The sequence below is a fragment of the Aedes albopictus genome, chromosome 3 (genome assembly GCF_035046485.1).
Source record: "Aedes albopictus strain Foshan chromosome 3, AalbF5, whole genome shotgun sequence".
Taxonomy (NCBI): Eukaryota; Metazoa; Arthropoda; class Insecta; order Diptera; family Culicidae; genus Aedes; species Aedes albopictus.
In genome coordinates this window covers 341,102,763-341,121,678 of record NC_085138.1, presented here as the reverse complement: position 1 = coordinate 341,121,678, position 18,916 = coordinate 341,102,763, and the positions used below count along the sequence as shown (strand labels likewise).

General features: G+C 40.0%; 1 long non-coding RNA gene across 2 annotated transcripts in view; it reads right to left on the bottom strand.

Moving 5' to 3' along the window:
• Positions 1-18,603, bottom strand: part of LOC134284306 (uncharacterized) — a 144,557-nt gene extending 125,954 nt beyond the window's left edge. For both annotated transcript variants that reach the window (XR_009995748.1, XR_009995747.1), the window contains exon 1: positions 17,884-18,603. This is a non-coding gene — a long non-coding RNA (uncharacterized LOC134284306). The remainder of the gene's footprint in view (positions 1-17,883) is intronic.
• Positions 18,604-18,916: the final 313 nt, after the last annotated feature.

The following is an 18,916-nucleotide window of genomic DNA, read 5'->3' as shown; positions in this document are numbered from 1 at the left end:
GGGTTTCAAAGACTTTCCAGAGAGTTCCAGGGGTGTTCCCGAGGGCTTCAAGAACTTTCCAGGGATTTCAAGACCGTTCCAGAGATGTTCTAGATGAATTAAGAGGCTATATCGGGGTGTTTCAGGTGGTTTCAAGGGCTTTGCAGGTGTGTTCCATGAGATTAAGGTGGTCCCAGGGATGTTCCAAGGCGTTCCAGAGTTTCAGGGTGTTTCAGGAGCGTTCTTCGGATTTTTAAGGGATTTCAGGGTCTTCAGGCAATCCCAGGAGAGTTTGAAGAAGTTCAAAGGCGTTCCATAATGCGTCAGAGGCGTTCAAAAGGAATCTTGAGGGGATTCAGGGCCGTTCCAGGGGTGTTTCCGGGGGTTCTAGGTGGTTTCAGGGGCGTTCTTGGAGATGTACACTTCCGATCGAAAGTTTGGGGTCACCCCTTCAAAAACATGTTATTTTTTTAGGCCCATATCTCCGCCAGCGTGCGTCCGATTTCAAAATCCCAGGACTCATTCAAAAGATAATAAGTCAAAGATATTTTAAGCACGATTCAGGTAAAATGTTTACAAAAATATTTATATGTAAACCTAACCTAATGTTGCATGTTAAACTTTATAAAACCTAATGTTGCAACATTTTCTAAAAAAAATATTGGGTCGACAAATATAATAATATAACTTAAATTATAGGACTAAAAATCTCGTTAATACAAATACAAAAAAAAAACCTCAATTATATGACGTAATATATCTTAAATTCTGTGAGCTTTCAACTGATTTTAAAAGTAGTGAAATGGGTTTTATAACATTTTTGTATCTCTTTCGGGACGAAGCGCATAAAAGTGAAATTTACATACAAAGTGCTCAACTTTAGCTCTCCAGAACTTTAAGATTTCCCAACAAAACAACAATAGATATCTTTCATTTAGAAAAACCACTATTAATCTTTCGATTTTTAGCTTTGAGTACTTAGAGAAATCAAAAATAAAAAGTAGCTACAGGTAAAGCTTTTTCATGTTTAATGGTTTTTGTCCATTTTTTGTTCAACTTGTTGTGATGAATCCCACATGCAATGTTAACAAGTGTTTGTTTGCACACATACAAGATAAGTAGTAGTTCAATTACTAAAATAGTTTACATCAAACCTGTTATTGCTCAACAGCACAATTGTGCTGGTTCGTAACGAAAAGGATATGGGTCATTCCATATAAAGTGACCGAGAAAAAGTGGAAACGTGTTATCGACCATCACGAATTTTGACCAAATTTTGTTGGAATGTTTGTTCAAATGGAGGAAGAAAACAAAATCCAAATTTTGGTGCCGATCGGATCACCCCTCGGCCCGTGGCAGCACCCCTCGTCTTTGCCAATACAAGAAAAATCCAAGTTTTTCCTTCCTTTTCTTATTTTATAGCTTTGAAACTATAACATATACACGTTTGTGTTCTTCGGGTTTTTTGAAAAAAAAAATGTTGGAGGAATCCAGGAAAAATATTATTTTTTGATAGAGTTTTGTTATTTTTCAATTTTAAAATTTAAAATCGATTTTTCGTCGAATGAGAATATTTTGATTTCAAAAATGTTGATTCCATCGTGTTTATCAGACATTTTCCAGTCGGAAAAGCTTAACTCCCCGAGGTATTTTTGGCCGTTCCAGAGATACAGCGTTTTAAGCTTGAAAACCGGTAAAATAAGTCCAATTTACAAGTTTCGCTAAGAATGCATTATTCGATGCAATTTAGAGGTGATTTGGGCTGGAGAATAGAAAACTATGTAAAAATAATAATATGACAGTGTTGCCAGTTTATCAATTATGGATTTATTAGAATGGATAACAATAAATTACTAAAGTTTAAAATTTATGTATTATAATCCTTATTTCAATTGAAATTCTACCTATGTAAACATTAAGGTTGGCGAAAATGTTGCCAGGCATTTTAATTTTATTGTAAAAATCTACATGAGAACGTTTGTATCAAATCAAATTATCAAGCAAGAATCATAAATTCCTTTTTTACAATTTTATTGCTTTTGGCAACACTGAATATTTGCAGTTTTCGTTTGTCGTGCAACTTTTTATTCTTCGAACAAACCTTTAATAAAGGCAGTGGTAAATTCAAATGTTCACTGAAATTTTTTCATGGTTCAGGATTACGCAAATTGATTCCGACTGTTCTTGGTGTATTTTTAGGATTTTTTGCTTTTCAGTTCGATTGTGAGATAAAAAACAACCTTATATTGTCATTCTCCGACGCTTCGTATCGGATCTTGAGAAAGATCCCATACGGATCGAAACGTTGGAGTAAGAGAACATAAGGTTGTTTTTATCTCACAATCGGACTGAAAAGCCAAAAAATCCTAAAAATAAGTTCAGAATTACGAAAAACCATTCTGGATGACATGTTATGCCTTAACGTGCAAGTTGCTATTCATTTTTTTTTCTGTTTATCCATTGTTTTGAACTTGTACGGGGAAAGGAAAGTTCCCAAAAGTGAGTTCAGTTAACTTCATTAACTCACATACAGACAGAGTACTTAGAGTAGAAGTTCTTTTTACCCAACAGCCAGTTCAAATTACTCAACAAAAAATACTATGTCACTTACTCATTTTTAACCAATCTTAATGTTGTTTAGGTGCCTGGATAACTACACCTTGTATGTACTCCCGGGTTGCTAGTCATTTAAATGTGCCATATAATCCTTCGCTTGGTCCTTTTTCATGTGCGAAACAACGCAACTCTACGGGAACTCAAAAATCCTTCTCGTGAAACTTTTACATTTAAACTAACTTTTGAGCTCTTTTTGCATCCTTGGGTAATTTGAACTGGCGGTTGGGTAAAAAGAACTTCTACTCAAAGTACTCTGTCTGTATGCGAGTTAATGAAGTTGGAGGAATTTTAAAAAAATCATCAAGATTTTTTTTTAGAAATCCATGTAAGATTTTTATAAAGTATTCTGGTGAATTTTTATAAGGAATCCGTGGATGTTTTTGTTTTTGAAAGAGCAATACCTAGAGGATATTCTAGGGCAGTTCAATGTTTGCAACGTTTTTTTTACCGTTCAACTTATAAAACAAACAATTGAAGTCATTTGGATTCATGAAAAATTTTCGAATGATCCCTTCTTTTCGTAAAATTTAGTAATAAAAAATTCCACAATTTCATAAACTTCTTCATGAAATGGCTGAAATGAACCATAGAATGATTCATAAAAAAGAGGAAACGATCCCAAAAAATATAAAAATGATCCATATTAAATAAGGAAATAGCATTTATAGAAAATATTGAAACGATCCATTAAATATAAAAAAATATCCATCGAAAACAGGGAAATGTTCAATAAAATTTAGCTAAAGATGCCTAAAATTTTGGAAACGATCAAGGTATCAATTTAGGAAAAAAAATCATAAAATGCGGATTTTATTATAAAACGATATAAACGATCATGGACGACTTTTTCTCAAATTTTCGCTGCAGCCATTTCCTAAATAAATAGAATAGTTTTCAAGATTCAATGGATCATTTCTATGACCATGGATTATGTTTTATGGATCGTGTTCCATCGTTTTAGCCATTCCATGGCGAATTATATGTGATCCTGAAGTTTATTTTTGTTAAACTTTACGAAAAGAAGGGATCGTTCGACAAATTTTTATTGATCCAAATGACTGCTTTATGATTATCGGGTTTGCTTCCATGGGATATTTAAAAGATATCAATGAAACATTTGGCAAATATTCATTGCTAGTGTTTTTGCAATATTTTCAAATTTCTAGGGTGAAGACATACCTAGCTCTTGAAGTAATTCCTGGAAGAATCTGTACAGGAATTTCTGAAGAAATCTTTGAAACTTTGAAGCAGGTACATGGCGTGAAAAGTTTTTTTTTCCAAAAATTAGCTGGAGAAATTTTTGAAGGTATTCGTGAAAGGTTTTCCAAAAAGACCAGTGAAGGGGTTCCTAGAGGAATCACCGAAGGACTTTCAAAGAAATCCATGGATACATTTCTGAGAAAATTTATTGGGGAAAATTGCTGGAGACATATATGAAAAAAAGAAGATTTTCTAAAAAAATATCGTTGATAAATTTCTGAACTTACTTTTGGCAGATTATATGAAGTGACACCTGGAGTAATATGTGGGAATTCATAGAAGATTTTCTGATAGCATCTCTGGAGCAATTTTTAAAGCAATCCATGAAACAGTTTTATAAGAATTTCATGAAAAATTTTCTGAATGAATTGTTGGAGAAGTTTTATGAGTAATTTCAAAAGCAATCTTTGGAACATTTCATAAATTTATGAAAAATACTATGGAGACATTACAGAAATCCGTATAAGATTTTCCGAGACTCTCCTAAGGTATTTTTGAAGAAACATCTCAGATACCCTTCTGAAATTTCCATGGGGTCTTCAGGAAGCTCCTTAAAAACTCCTTGAAAACCCCTGAACTTCCTGACATCTCATACGGTTAACGAGAGGTCGTGTTACTTTTGCTATTATCCTTCTTTTTCCTTCGATTTGCCCTTTAATTTTAAGGACACACGTCTTGAAATCCCAGCTCAATATCGCACCAGAACATCGGATGTACAAATCTCAAGAAGTAAACTTCTAACGATAGTTTTTTTTTTAATTTCCCCTTGCTCACTTGTAATCAGCCTGAAATAAAAAGATCCGGTGCGCTGGTTTGGTTTTCAATAATATTTGTGAGAAAGTAAAATAAAATGGGGTTAAATACTGTTCCTTTTTATTCCACTAGGAATTTGCATCTTTGACAGATACTTTTTTCGACTTTAACTGTAAGGTCATCTTCAGTGCCTCGTACTTGACTCCACTTGCTCTCAAATCGTGAGTAGATGCAAAAATCTTCCATTGTGGCGGCCATCTTGGGATTATAACGAGCTGTCCTTAATGATGAATATATTGTTTTGCATCACACTGATGTAGCTGAAAAACTTATCCGATTATGTGCTAAGTTACAAGTGAGCAAATACGAAAAGGTAGAGTAATGTTCTCAGTCCATATTATGGAGTAGGGTCTGTGATCATTTATTTCTCCAGACGCAATAACCTTTTGCCCTGCCGCAATTGATGACGGGATGATAGTGGGTGGGGCTCCTTCTGGAATGATGGCAAGTGCTTCCAAGTATACACAACGCAGTTCAGTTGTAGGTAAGCTACTAAGTATAGGCAAACAAACAATCGAAAGGGAGCTTGGAAGGGTCGGACTGAACACTACTGTTGGCGGGCGTTCGTAGAAAGCATGAAGTTTGATCGGAATCGTGATGCACATGCGGAAAGTGGAATCCCTTTTTCTTGCTTAGTAAAGCCATTGAAGCGAAAACGAATGGACTATCGGGAGCTGTCGTTTCTGCTAGTGATGATGCTGCTGTTACTGTATCGTGTCGAGGAGCACTGGATAGCCACGTGATCGTTGAGGGAAAATGGATTGTAAATCATTTCGATGCAATTAAGTTTATGGGGTGGGTATATTGCGCTGCGCGCTAGAGAGAGAAGACGATGACGCCAACGCAACGTGGTATACAGTAAGGACCAGATTTTGTCAGCCCCATATTGCGGCAATCTTTTTGCTCTCATTATCTTACGGTCAAATTTAACCAATTCATACATGCTTATCATCAAACTAAAGCTAAAGGGCAGAACATAGAGAGATAAAAAGTTTGAAAAATTGTTTAGGTTTTCGAGGAGAGCAAAAATGTGTTTCAAAAAGGGGCTGACAAAATCGGGTCACTTATGTATTAATTTGAGTGTTGTTGGGCGTCTTGTCTACGGGCTCTGAGGTGATGACCAGAATTTTTTTTTCTCTCACTTACGTTCTCCGTGACCTTCAGGTGCTCACCAAAGTGCTACTTCCACCTTTCAATAATCAGGTGACGTTCTTTCTCTTCCAGACTTACGTACATATGTCTGACGGCTTTTGTTAATTCCGGTTCAATTTGTATCGGGTTTCATGCTGGAAATTACTGCCCTTAATCGCTAACCTCGTTTATTCCGTTCCATGTATAGGATATTGCTCTTGTTAACTGAACTTTATCAGGGAACGAGGGGACTCGTTGAACTCACACTCGTCCGACAGCGCTGCCACGAGCTTGTAGTTGTATGTAAAACATGATGTAATGGCACAAATTTCCCAAAAATAGAGGAAACCCTCTTGGCGGATCGACTGAGAAGTTTCCTGCAGGAATTAAACGGCTACGCAGTCTTCAATACGTAAAACGAAGTTTATTGTTTGCTCGACGTTTCGACACTGGGATTTTGTGTCATCTTCAGGGGTAACTAATTGTTCGTTTTTTTTTCGTTTTTGGTCTTATGTTTCGTCTAACTGTAACTGTCTGGTTGTTTTGTTGTTGGTACATGACAATTGGCGCAAATCTACTTGTGAAGATGACACAAAACCCCAGTGTCGAAAAGTCGGGCAAACAATAAACTTCGTTTTCCGTATTGAAGACTGCGTAGCCGTTTAATTCCTGTAATAGAGGAAAACGTTCCACTGGAGCTGACCTACTGATGATGTAAAGGCGACATGCAGATACTTCAGATGCTCCCTAGGTCGTACCAAGGCAGTCGTCGGTACCGTATATTGTTGATGATTTATAGCTTTGATCACAGTCGATATGCGTAATAGGTCAATAAATCAATAAAGAATATTGCCTTCATTCTCCATTCCTTAACAAAAATCACGCATAGCACCAATAACCCAAAACTGTCTTCAATAAACGTTTGAGTGAACTCGTTTTTACTCCGAGACATGCAAATGGTGCACCGTTTCCAACTTTCACCATTATCCTTCTGCACAAATGGTCCCCAACCAAACTAAAAGCATTTATTTTTATAAACCCTACAACTGCCGTGGCCGTCATCAAAATCTGCAACGACAGCCAGTTGAGCTTTTTTGCATCGAAGAAGGAACCACACCGCATCCACGTGCATCCGCAAAGTCACAAAATAGCCATCTCTTCCGATGATGTTTCCGGAGAATGTCGCCATCACCAGCGTCGTCGTCGTCGAGCGGAATGAGCTGCCATTACCGAATGCTAATTTCGTCCGTGAATTATGGACTCGTAACGAACGGGTGTTCCTTTTACTGCGGTCTTCCGACTCGGTTCGCGGTTCAACGGACAAGAATAGGCCAACCTGTCGCGTCGTCGTCCGTTGTCGTCGTCGTCGCCATCGCAGTCGTAGTGGAAGAACTTGCTTGAGCGCTCGCTGCGAGTGTGTGCCCGTAACAGGAGAATTTATGAGACAAGTTAATCCACCGTGTCCACTACACGGTCCTAGATGGTCCCCATCGGTTTATGCGTACCGACGTCCGTCGGTAACGACAAGACGACGACGACGTGGCAAAACGTGAAGAATTTGCTATTTATTAGCTATCCGGTAGGTAGGTGGTCACACAGGGCTGGTCGCGAGTCACTTTTTATCAGTAATCTTATTCATTCGTCAGACTATTTCACAGAACTGAATATTTTCCTAGACCACATCAGGAATCGAGCTCAGGCACCCTCAGCATGGTCTTTCTGAACTGTCATGCGTTTATCAGCTCGAAAATACTATCAGCTTTACCATAGTTAAACGCTACCACCCCTGCATTCATTGGTCAGCTGTGATCCAGCAGACCACGACGGAGTGGATTTTTCGGATTTAATATTTTCTCCATCTGACAACAGCGCCCGGTTGATGGAAAATTCATCGCCCCCAAAAGTCCTACAGTTGTTAGAGGCGGTTAAACGACGACAGCAGGAAATTCAACCCTCGACAAGAGAGCGAAGAGAAAGCTGAGCTGAGATGAGATGCGGTCAACCATGGCCGGCGCTTGAACGTGACTCGGAGTTTAGTGTATTCAAATTTTGGTCAAATAAAATTCAACCCCGTCCCTAGATCTAGATGGGGGGATCGTCCTTTGCCCCCTCAGGGTGGAAGGTTCAGTTTCCACACAAACACACACACCCATTTGCATTATTGACCAAAACCGCGCGTCATCCGTCGCCCATCGTCGTTGAGTTGATCAAAATTGTACACGGTTACAGAAGTTACACAGATTTGTGTACTAGTAGATCAGCCTCACCGCTGTGTCAAATGTACACAGATACTTTTCCGGCTCCAGCGCTGGCATGAAAACAAAATTAACAATTATTTTTGCACTGATCGATTCCTGATAATGCATGTCATCGTTCAGAAAAAAATAGTTATGAACTTTGCTCCCATACCAGCGCTAGAGCCATAAAAGTGACTGTGTACATTTGACACTGGGCTGGAGGCTGATCTAGTAGTACACAAATCTGTGTACATTGTACACAAGCCTGTGTTGTTTCGTTTTAGGGTGTAGAAATGGGCGAAAAAGAGACGGCGTACCTTTCTTCTAGCGGAGAGGGACTGGCCCGCTCCGCTGACTGCTGGTGGGCATGACTTGGCCTTATTCCAAGCAATCGGATGCAAGCACGTTTCTTAGATTGCCAATTGGGGGCGGTGGTTGGTGCGGGAGGTTGTATGAGGGATGAAATGTGCTTGGAGCGTTCAGTTGAAGTTGAATGCGCGTGGGAAACTCTGTGCCATATCTCTTCGAAGAATCGTGCCTTGATAGTGATGAACTGGCTGATGCTGATGATGAAGATGCCACAAGATGGAGCCCATTTGTATATTATCGAGTAGTTGGTCAATGTGCACCAATTTGTTTCGCATGAATCTTGAAAATGGTACTTTTCATGTGAGCATAAAACCATGCTGGTTTCAGGGTTTCAGGAAAGCCAAATTCAATAACTACATTAAAAGCTCGGTACGTGGAACTGCAGATCTCTCAACTTCATCGGGAGCACCCGCATACTCGCCGATATACTGAAGGACCGCGGGTTCGGAATCGTAGCGCTGCAGGAGGTGTGTTGGACAGGATCTATGGTGCGAACGTTTAGAGGTAATCATACCATCTACCAGAGTTGCGGCAACACACGTGAGCTGGGAACAGCTTTTATAGTGATGGGCGACATGCAGAGGCGCGTGATCGGTTGGTGGCCGATCGACGAAAGAATGTGCAGGCTGAGGATCAAGGGCTGATTCTTCAACATTAGCATAATAAACGTGCACAGCCCTCACTCCGGAAGCACTGATGATGACAAAGACGCATTTTACGCGCAGCTCGAACGCGAGTACGACCGCTGCCCAAACCACGACGTCAAGATCATCATAGGGGATCTAAACGCTCAGGTAGGCCAGGAGGAGGAATTCAGACCGACGATTGGAAAGTTCAGCGCCCACCAGCTGACGAACGAAAATGGCCTACGCCTCATCGATTTCGCCGCCTCCAAGAATATGGCCATTCGTAGCACCTTCTTCCAGCACAGCCTCCCGTATCGTTACACCTGGAGATCACCACAACGAACGGAATCGCAAATCGACCACGTTCTGATTGATGGACGGCACTTCTCCGACATTATCGACGTCAGGACCTATCGTGGCGCTAATATCGACTCCGATCACTACCTGGTGATGGTTAAACTGCGCCCAAAACTCTCCGTTATTAACAACGTACATTACCGGCGGCCGCCCCGGTACGATCTAGAGCGACTGAAGCAACCGGATGTCGCCACCGCATACGCACAGAATCTCGAGGCAGCGTTGCCGGACGAGGGTGTGCTCGATGTGGCCCCTCTAGAGGACTGCTGGAGTACAGTGAAAGCAGCCATCAACAACGCAGCCGAGAGCACTATCGGGTACGTAGAACGGAGTCGACGAAACGATTGGTTCGACGAGGAGTGCAGAGCGGTTCTGGAGGAGAAGGATGCAGCGCGGGCGGTAATGCTGCAGCATGGAACCCGACAGAATGTGGAGCGATACAGACAGAAGCGGAAGCAGCAGACCCGTCTCTTCCGGGAGAAAAAGCGCCGCCTGGAAGAAGCGGAGTGCGAGGAAATGGAACTGCTGTGCCGTTCACAGGAAACACGCAAGTTCTACCAGAAGCTCAACGCATCCCGCAAAGGCTACGTGCCGCAAGCCGAAATATGCAAGGATAAGGAAGGGAGCCTCCTGACGGACAAACGTGAGGTGATCGAAAGGTGGAAGCAGCACTTCGACGAGCACCTGAATGGCGAAGAGAATGTAGGCACGGAGGACCAAGGCAGCGGAGGAAATGACTATGTTGGTGCAGCAGAGGACGGGAACGAACCAACTCCCACGCTGAGGGAAGTTAAGGATGCCATCCACCAGCTCAAAAACAACAAAGCGGCTGGTAAGGACGGTATCGCAGCAGAACTCATCAAGATGGGCCCGGAAAAGTTGGCCACCTGTCTGCACCAGTTAGTAGTCAAGATCTGGGAAACCGAACAGCTACCGGAGGAGTGGAAGGAAGGGATAATCTGTCCCATCCACAAGAAAGGCGACAAGTTAATGTGTGAGAACTTTCGAGCGATCACCGTTTTGAATGCCGCCTACAAAGTGCTATCCCAGATCATCTTCCGTCGTCTTTCACCTAAAGTAAATGAGTTCGTGGGAAGTTACCAAGCCGGTTTCATCGACGGCCGGTCGACAACGGACCAGATCTTCACCGTACGGCAAATCCTCCAGAAATGCCGTGAATACCAGGTCCCAACGCATCACCTGTTCATCGACTTCAAAGCGGCATACGACAGTATCGACCGCACAGAGCTATGGAAAATTATGGACGAGAACAGCTTTCCCGGGAAGCTGACTAGACTGATAAGAGCAACGATGGACGGTGTGCAGAACAGCGTAAGGATTTCGGGTGAGCTATCCAGTTCATTTGAATCTCGACGGGGACTACGACAAGGTGATGGACTTTCCTGCTTACTATTCAACATCGCCCTGGAAGGTGTTATGCGACGAGCCGGGCTCAACAGCCGGGGTACGATCTTCACGAAATCCAGCCAATTTGTCTGTTTTGCGGATGACATGGATATTATTGCCAGAACATTTGGAACGGTGGCAGAACAGTACACCCGCCTGAAACGTGAAGCAGCAAAGGTCGGACTGGTGGTGAATGCGGCTAAGACAAAGTACATGCTGGTAGGTGGGACTGAGCGAGACAGGACAAGCCTTGGCAGCAATGTTACGATAGACGGGGATACTTTCGAGGTGGTAGAAGAATTCGTCTACCTCGGTTCCTTGCTAACGGCTGACAATAACGTGAGCCGTGAAATACGAAGGCGCATCATCAGTGGAAGTCGTGCCTACTATGGGCTCCAGAAGAAACTCCGGTCAAAAAAGATTCACCCCCGCACCAAATGTACCATGTACAAGACGTTAATAAGACCGGTGGTTCTCTACGGACACGAGACATGGACGATGCTCGAGGAGGACCTGCAAGCACTCGGAGTTTTCGAGCGACGGGTGCTAAGGACGATCTTCGGCGGTGTGCAGGAGAACGGTGTGTGGCGGAGAAGGATGAACCACGAGGTCGCTGCACTTTACGGCGAACACAGTATCCAGAAAGTGGCCAAAGCTGGAAGGATACGGTGGGCAGGGCATGTTGCAAGAATGCCGGACAACAACCCTGCAAAGTTGGTGTTTGCTAAACATCCGGTTGGTACAAGAAGGCGTGAAGCGCAGAGAGCACGATGGGCGGACCAGGTGGAGCGTGATCTGGCGAGTGTTGGGCGTGACCGAGGATAGAGAGCTGCAGCTGCAAATCGAGTATTATGGCGGCAAATTGTTGATTCAGTACCTTATATGATTCCTTTATTAATTTCTACCGGGTTTTATATCTGCGAAGTTTTCTAGGAATGCCTGCTGTCATTGTTTCAGTAGTTTTTGATATGATTCCTCTAAGAATTTCACCGCCGGTTTCTCTAAAATGTCCAAAAGTTAATTTTGTTATTCCACTAAAAATATCTACTGGGATTCTGCAAGAATCCCTACAAAAATACTTCATTATTTGAACTAATCCTGTTCAAGAAGTATTTTCTAAGATTCTATCAGTAATACCTGCTGGAGGAACTTATTCATCACATTTTGATGGAAGTTCCACAGAGATAATTTCTAGGTATTCTATCAGCAATTTAGAATACCGGACGGGGTTTACCAGGGTTTTCTTCAGAGAGTCCTGAGAGTTTCCTGGTTGGTATCTCCTTGGAATCTCTGATGATTGTTTTGTCCAAGAATTCTTTCTGAGATGCCTCCAGGATTTTTGTAACGGTTCCTTCAGAAACTTCACTTGAAGGTTTTTCCATGGATTCTCGTTTAAATCCCTCTAGAAATTTTGACTAGAATTCCTTCAGTTATTCATGCAAGACTTCCTCCACAAACTCCTGCTTGAATTTTACCTGGGATTTGTACAGAAATTCCTTAAGTGATTGTTCCATGACTTTTTTTAGTAAATTTACCAGTAATACTTTTGCATCCCTGGTAGAAATCTATCCGGGATATCTCACGGAATTTCTCGAGGGATTCCTCTTCTTCAAGAGTTCTTCTGGGCATTTCTGCGGGGATTTGTCCAGTGATTTCCCAAAAAAAATCCCTGGGATCTATCAATGAATTTGTCCAGCAATTTTCTGCAGGGTTTCTACTAAGACTAAGCGGACTTTTCCGTTACTGGTGGTATCACTCCCAGTTTCACATGAAATATAATTAGTTTTTAATGTTTTGAACTGTTTGGAGTTTGAAGGCTGTAGAGATGTTATGTCAAGAACAAATAGAAGATGTAATACAATGATAGACATTCGTTTAGCCGAGGTCAAAAATTTTCAAAAAAGTGTCAGGAAACTCATACAAAAGATTTTATGATAAAACTTTTTTATCGTACTGATAGTATATCTAGTACTGTTTTATAGACATATACATATACACTGAAACAAAAACGAGGGTAAAAACCCAGCAAATGTCATTTTTTGCCTAGACATTCGCCGACATTTAGCCGAGGTAAATGAAAAATTGGTTCTCAATAGATTTTTTTTTGCAATTTCGTGAGTATATTTCGAGGATATACCCCAAGGCATTTAGTTTATGACGTGTAAGCAACATAATTGATCTTGAAAGTTTATTTATTTGTGAAATTCAGAGAAATGTTATGAAAAAATGTCCCGATAAGGAGAAGCGATGATAAACAAATTTATTTAAGAAAAATGATTTCTGTAAACACTCAGCTAGCTAGATTTGATAATATGGCACAAAATTATTGTTAGAAATGGTCAAATTATTGCATAAAATGTCATGAAAAAAATAAGTATATTGGTTTTTGGTTGGTTGAACCTTAATATGGGATTGATTTAAGCTAAAATAAATAGTTCTGCGTTGAAATAAAGACGTGATCTAATGCCTGTAGAGTATACCTGTTTGATACTAGCATTACTAAATGAGTTAGAATACTTCTAAGTGAAAGAACTGCAAGAAGTGTCAGAATTTGTGTGCCCTGTTTATTTAAAAGCAGATGTTCATACAAAACTGCAAGATATGGTCAAACAATTGGCTTATTTCATTCCATCTGAAGAAATATATTATAAATGAGTCGTAGTTTTGAACCACATTCATTTTCAACAAAATTTATTTGAAAAGAACGTCTAAACTATGAAACAAGTACTTCATGCTAGAAATTTGAATACTTTCGGTGCCATTTCTCGAAATGTGAGCCGTCCAATGTATGTTATTTCAGCCAAAATACAGTCTAGAAGATATTGGGAGCTATTAGAAGAAGTAACCCATACAACCAGTAATCGTATAAGATGTTGCATAAGATGATAAAGTGGAGGCCATATACGTGCATGCCTCCATTTAGGCGCATGTAAAATGTACGCATATTGCCTCCACTTTAACATCTTATACAACATCTTATACGATCACTGGTTGACTGGGAATAGTAGTAAACGCTGTGATTAATGCAACTGAAACCATCATATTTCATCAAAACAATACTTAAATACGTGATTTTTTCATGGTTTGCGTTATTTTTTTTTCTGATAAAAAAAACATTGTTTTTCGTAAATTTTCAACTTGTACTCGTCATGAAACTTTCATTAGATTCTTTTGAATCACTTCCGATAAAAATAACTACATCAAATCTCAATTTGAAAACATTTACAATATTATGACATATTTATATGAGATGCATGTAAAACTAATATGGCAACACTTCCAAAAACGATCTAATTTATGATTTACAAGTCGATCTTTAATGCAGGTCACCATACAAAATGATTTTGTTGGATATTTTCCAAAATTTGTTAGGTTTTCATTATGGAATTCTAAAAATTGTACAATTCGGCTAAACGAATGTCTAGGCAAAAAATGACATTTGAAGGGTTTTTACCCTCGTTTTTGTTTCAGTGTATGTATATGTAAGTGTGATGTATCACATTTTTATAAACAGTACTAGATATGCTGCTATCACTACGATAAAAAAGTTTTATCATAAAATCTTTTGTATTAGTTTCCTGACACTTTTTTGAAATTTTTTTGGCCACGATTAAACAGATGTCTATCACTGTATGTTAACCAATTCGGTATTTTCAGTTCAATCGATCTGTGGCACTTGTTCCGAGATTCAAATCGAGTAAGAACGTTACTTATGCTGTTTTTCGTTTTGATCCAGTTCCAATCTTGGTTGGAACTGGATGAGATTACAGTTTCAATCCCAACCCGACTTCGGTTTCGCTTGTAGTTTGTTTGACGTTGTTTGTTTACATATTTTCCGCCAATCTAGTTCCAACCCAGGTTAAAAAAAGAAAAACGGCATTGGATTATTAGTTTTTCCGCACTTAGTCTCGCATGCTCTTATTGTACCCAAACGATCGTTTTCGAATAGTTTCGTCATTGACTTTATCATATTTTAATTTATTGGCTATTAAAAGTAGGAATAGGGAAAGTAATGTAATAATATGGTACCGTAAACCGGGGTCAAATTGATCTTCGGCCGTAATTGATCAGACAATTTTCAGTTAGATAAACCATATTTTTAATAGTTTCCTTTCAAGTAACGCGGCGTTGGAATCAAATACTAAAAGATATTTTTGACGGATTCTTCATCTCCGTGATAATGAATTTTCACTGCATGGGATGAAAAATAAAAATTTCTCACTCCAGCATTCACTCCAGCTAATTCTCTCTCTTTCCATCCACAACTCATGCATAAACAGTGAAACAACAAATTTGTCACTCCGTCTGATAGTACCACAACGTCTTCATCGATGCACGAGATCAATAATTTGACGTTTAGTGGAACGGCGCTTACATAAAATGTACTTGCTTCCATGGCCGCTCAGATGTCAACCGGGTGAAAACGGAGCATACTATGCAATCCAAGTGGATACGATTTGTGAGTGAGCGCTAGTTAGAGAGAACATGCTTTTATCACGTGAAAGAACCGGAGTGAGAGCCTTTTCAATCGTCTATACGAATGCAAGAAAAATATCACAGGCTGCTTCATCGCGGTGTGATAGATCGAGTCTATCGCTCGAGGTTGGAGGAAATAAGAGCAACTTCTACGATTTCGCACACTGCATGCATCATGGAAAATGCTCTGCTTTCAAAATTTACAATGCCACCATATTGCCAAAACTCTGATGAGATTTAAATGCGATCCTATGAAGATATTTTTTCATATTCCAATGACAACAAAAGATTAAAAAAAAAAAAAATAATACGTTCGCAGTCAAAGTTAGCCAACTGTCAAAGATGAGTGGTGGAGTGAATAAAGCTGAAGTGCTCAGTGATGGAAAACAGTGAGGAATGCAGCTGAGCAGACACAAACGCAAAGCTATCCTACTCGTGAACAACAGAAGCCAGAGTATATTCGCACTTCCTTCACTCGCGAGCAAACGAAGCTGGTCGCACTCATGATTGATTCGCGAAGCAGCTCTGAACATTTTTCAATTTTGTGAAAAAACGAAGTTACACGGCCGGCAGACTTACTTTTCAGGAACAATAAAGCACAACACACTACTATCTGATGGATAATTACTTGTTTTGCTATTAAAATCGCACTAAAATGCAATTCCCGCATCTCCACTTGTTCTTCGCGAATAAAAATTCATGAGTGTTTTTGTTTTTGTTTTGCTTCATACTCGTGAAGCAAGCGGGTGCGAATAAACTCACACACGGCTTACTCTGTGGGCTTCGTGGCCGTGCGGTTAGAGACGGCAGTCGTCTAAGCGTATCGTAAGCCAAGGAGTGTGGGTTCGATTCCCGCTCCAGTCGGTGGAAACTTTTCGTCAAACGAAAAATTCACCACTGGGCCACTGGGTGTTCTGTGTTGTCCGTTGTCTAGTGTAAGTAATGTGTTCAGTCTGTGCAGCCTCTGGCTGAAGACGGTGTGAATTGTCTTTTGTCTTTTACTCTCGGCACCGTGAGTAAACCGTTTGTTGGTTTAACACTCGCGAGTTGATTCACGATGAGAGTGTTTCCATCTCTGGAAGTGCTGTGCTTTTTACATCTTTCATTTGAACGGCGGTATATTTAAAATGCTGTGTCAAAGTACCGTGGGTTCATTGAATTTTTGGTTGTGAAATGGACGTTTCCACGACTAGTGTTCAGGCCGTGCAGAAGTCGCATACGTGAGCTGCTTGTCGGTTTTGTATAGGATATGATGGAACTGCATGTAGAAAATCCTTCGTTTAACGAACTATTACGTCACGTTCGGCTGTGACAATTGATGATAGTTCCTACTAATTTACTTGAACATTTAGTAAAAGAAGGTTTATGTAAAAACCTGTAAAATAATGATATATTTGAGAAATATCTTGCACATTTGCAGTCCTGTCAACTTGCCTAAGGACAGCCTTGTAAACTTGTCTATGGGGGTTGACATCAAAATAAGATTAAGTACTGATATCATATCATAATTTGTTACTATTTTGATATTCAACGTTTTTTTCAACATCATTTCCATATCAAAATTTTATATCAAAATCTGATCGATTAGACATATGATTTAGATATTTGCGTCTAACAGGAATGTAATCTTCAATACAGCAGTATGATAAAACATTCTAAGAAATTTGGGGAACCTTTTGGATTTAAAGGCCTTGAATTGAGCTTATTGGGAGATTTTACTCTTCTTCTGTGCTCCTTATTGTTTCTTTCAGATTATAATTTTTTCTCCATTTCCATTTCTCATCCATTTCTATCAATAAAAATCTCTCTCGTTACTTGCTCAGATATGTTAAGTTGATCATAAATACAATTTTTTGTCCAAATATACATATACAGAAGAATAACAGTAGAGAATCTCAGTTTGGGCGTCAAATAGTGTTCTGAAAATACTGATTTAATCTCGAAAAAATCAGTCTTTTGATTAGCACTTTGCTTATGGCACACCGAGGAATGTTGAAACGGGTGGGACAAGATGTAACACGAAGTTTTGAAATGCATTCTTTACCGAAGGATTCTTTGATTAAAAAACTATATGTATTGACATTTGAATTATTTCTCATGATTAGATAACATCATGATAACCCGCTGGTTTAACTTACCCGACCCGTTTCAACTTGCCCCGGTATACCTTAAGTTGTACAAATTTAATTTACACCTATTTCTCGTGGGATTTCGGCTTTCAGTCCAAGAAAACCGCAGGCCCTGAAGAAGATCCAAGCATCTGGATCGAAACGTTGGCGATGTTATAAGAAAATCAACGCTTTTCTTTGACTGAAAGCCGAAATCCCACGAGAAATTAATTTACACCCTTTGTCCCACTACCGAGTATTAACCAAAATCCCTCAGTTTAGCTCGATTATGTTGACCTGAAGATTATTTTCCATCATTTGGGATATCATGTCCCAGAGAGATTCTGTTAAATAAGCTCCATTCTTGTGTCTAATGATTGCTTTTCTAGCTTATAGAGTTATCTTGAAAATATTTATTTCCAATATTGACCATAGGAACATTCAGGTGATATCGCTATAATAGCGACGCTATTGTTCATTCTTTATTGGTTGCTATAAACTTACCATAAACTAGTTGCTTTTGTTGGTGTAAACGTATTCTATTACGCATTTTTAGGAGATAAATCCCGGTTGTCAGTCATAAAACATCATCATTTTCGCACAGATTTAAACCACTTGTGTCATCACTTCACATAATAAATCTTCCAGTAGTAACTGCGCCATCTAACTGTTGATGAATTATTCTTCACGGAATACGTTGCCTGAATTTCGCCATAATTTATAATCACTTTTCACGAAATTTTGTAGCCATGTTTAATACGAACTCTTTCAGCTCCGGAGGTAAATCTTGATATCTCTGGATGTGGATCATACAATTTTTCGAACGGTTTCACAATACACAGTTTTACTATATTTAAATAGAGTTTTGCAAAACCCACTTATTGTTTTAGTGAGATATTGTTCTTGGCGCTCTAGAATTATCGACTTTGTTTTATATGAGTACATCGTTTTTAGCAAAGCTGTCTTTTTTATCCGATTTGGCATGTAAATTATCAAAAACTGCGTATCAGATCGAAGGCACGGAGGAATCCCTCCAACAAAAAAATCCACACGAAACCGCGTCGGCAAACTCGGGAAGGGGCGGGCCTCCCCACACCAGAACTCAGGAGAAAATCAGAGCGCACAGCGCGAACTATTTTCCACGGCGTTTCCCAGTGTACTGATCCGCGATCGGTCGACGATCGACCAAGCACGGAAAATCCATCTCTCACCGACTGCTCGCATTTTCCGAGCAGCCAGCTAGCAGTCAGTGGTGCGTGCCAGGCCAGGCCAGGCTAGGCATGTCCAAGTCCATGTCCGTCCATCCAGAAGAGGGCCCCCTGTTTCTTTTCGACCGGGGCACTGTGGGATGGAAATGGGGATTTTGCGGAGAAAATAAAGGAATGTTATTTTGGGGTCATTTGACCGAACGCCGTTTGGCAGAAAAATGCATTTTGAACTCAAATGATCATGCCACTATTCCCAACATCACTATAACATGAAAGGACAGCCTATGATTAAAAAGCGTATACATTTCTGATAAAATATTAGTAGTTTA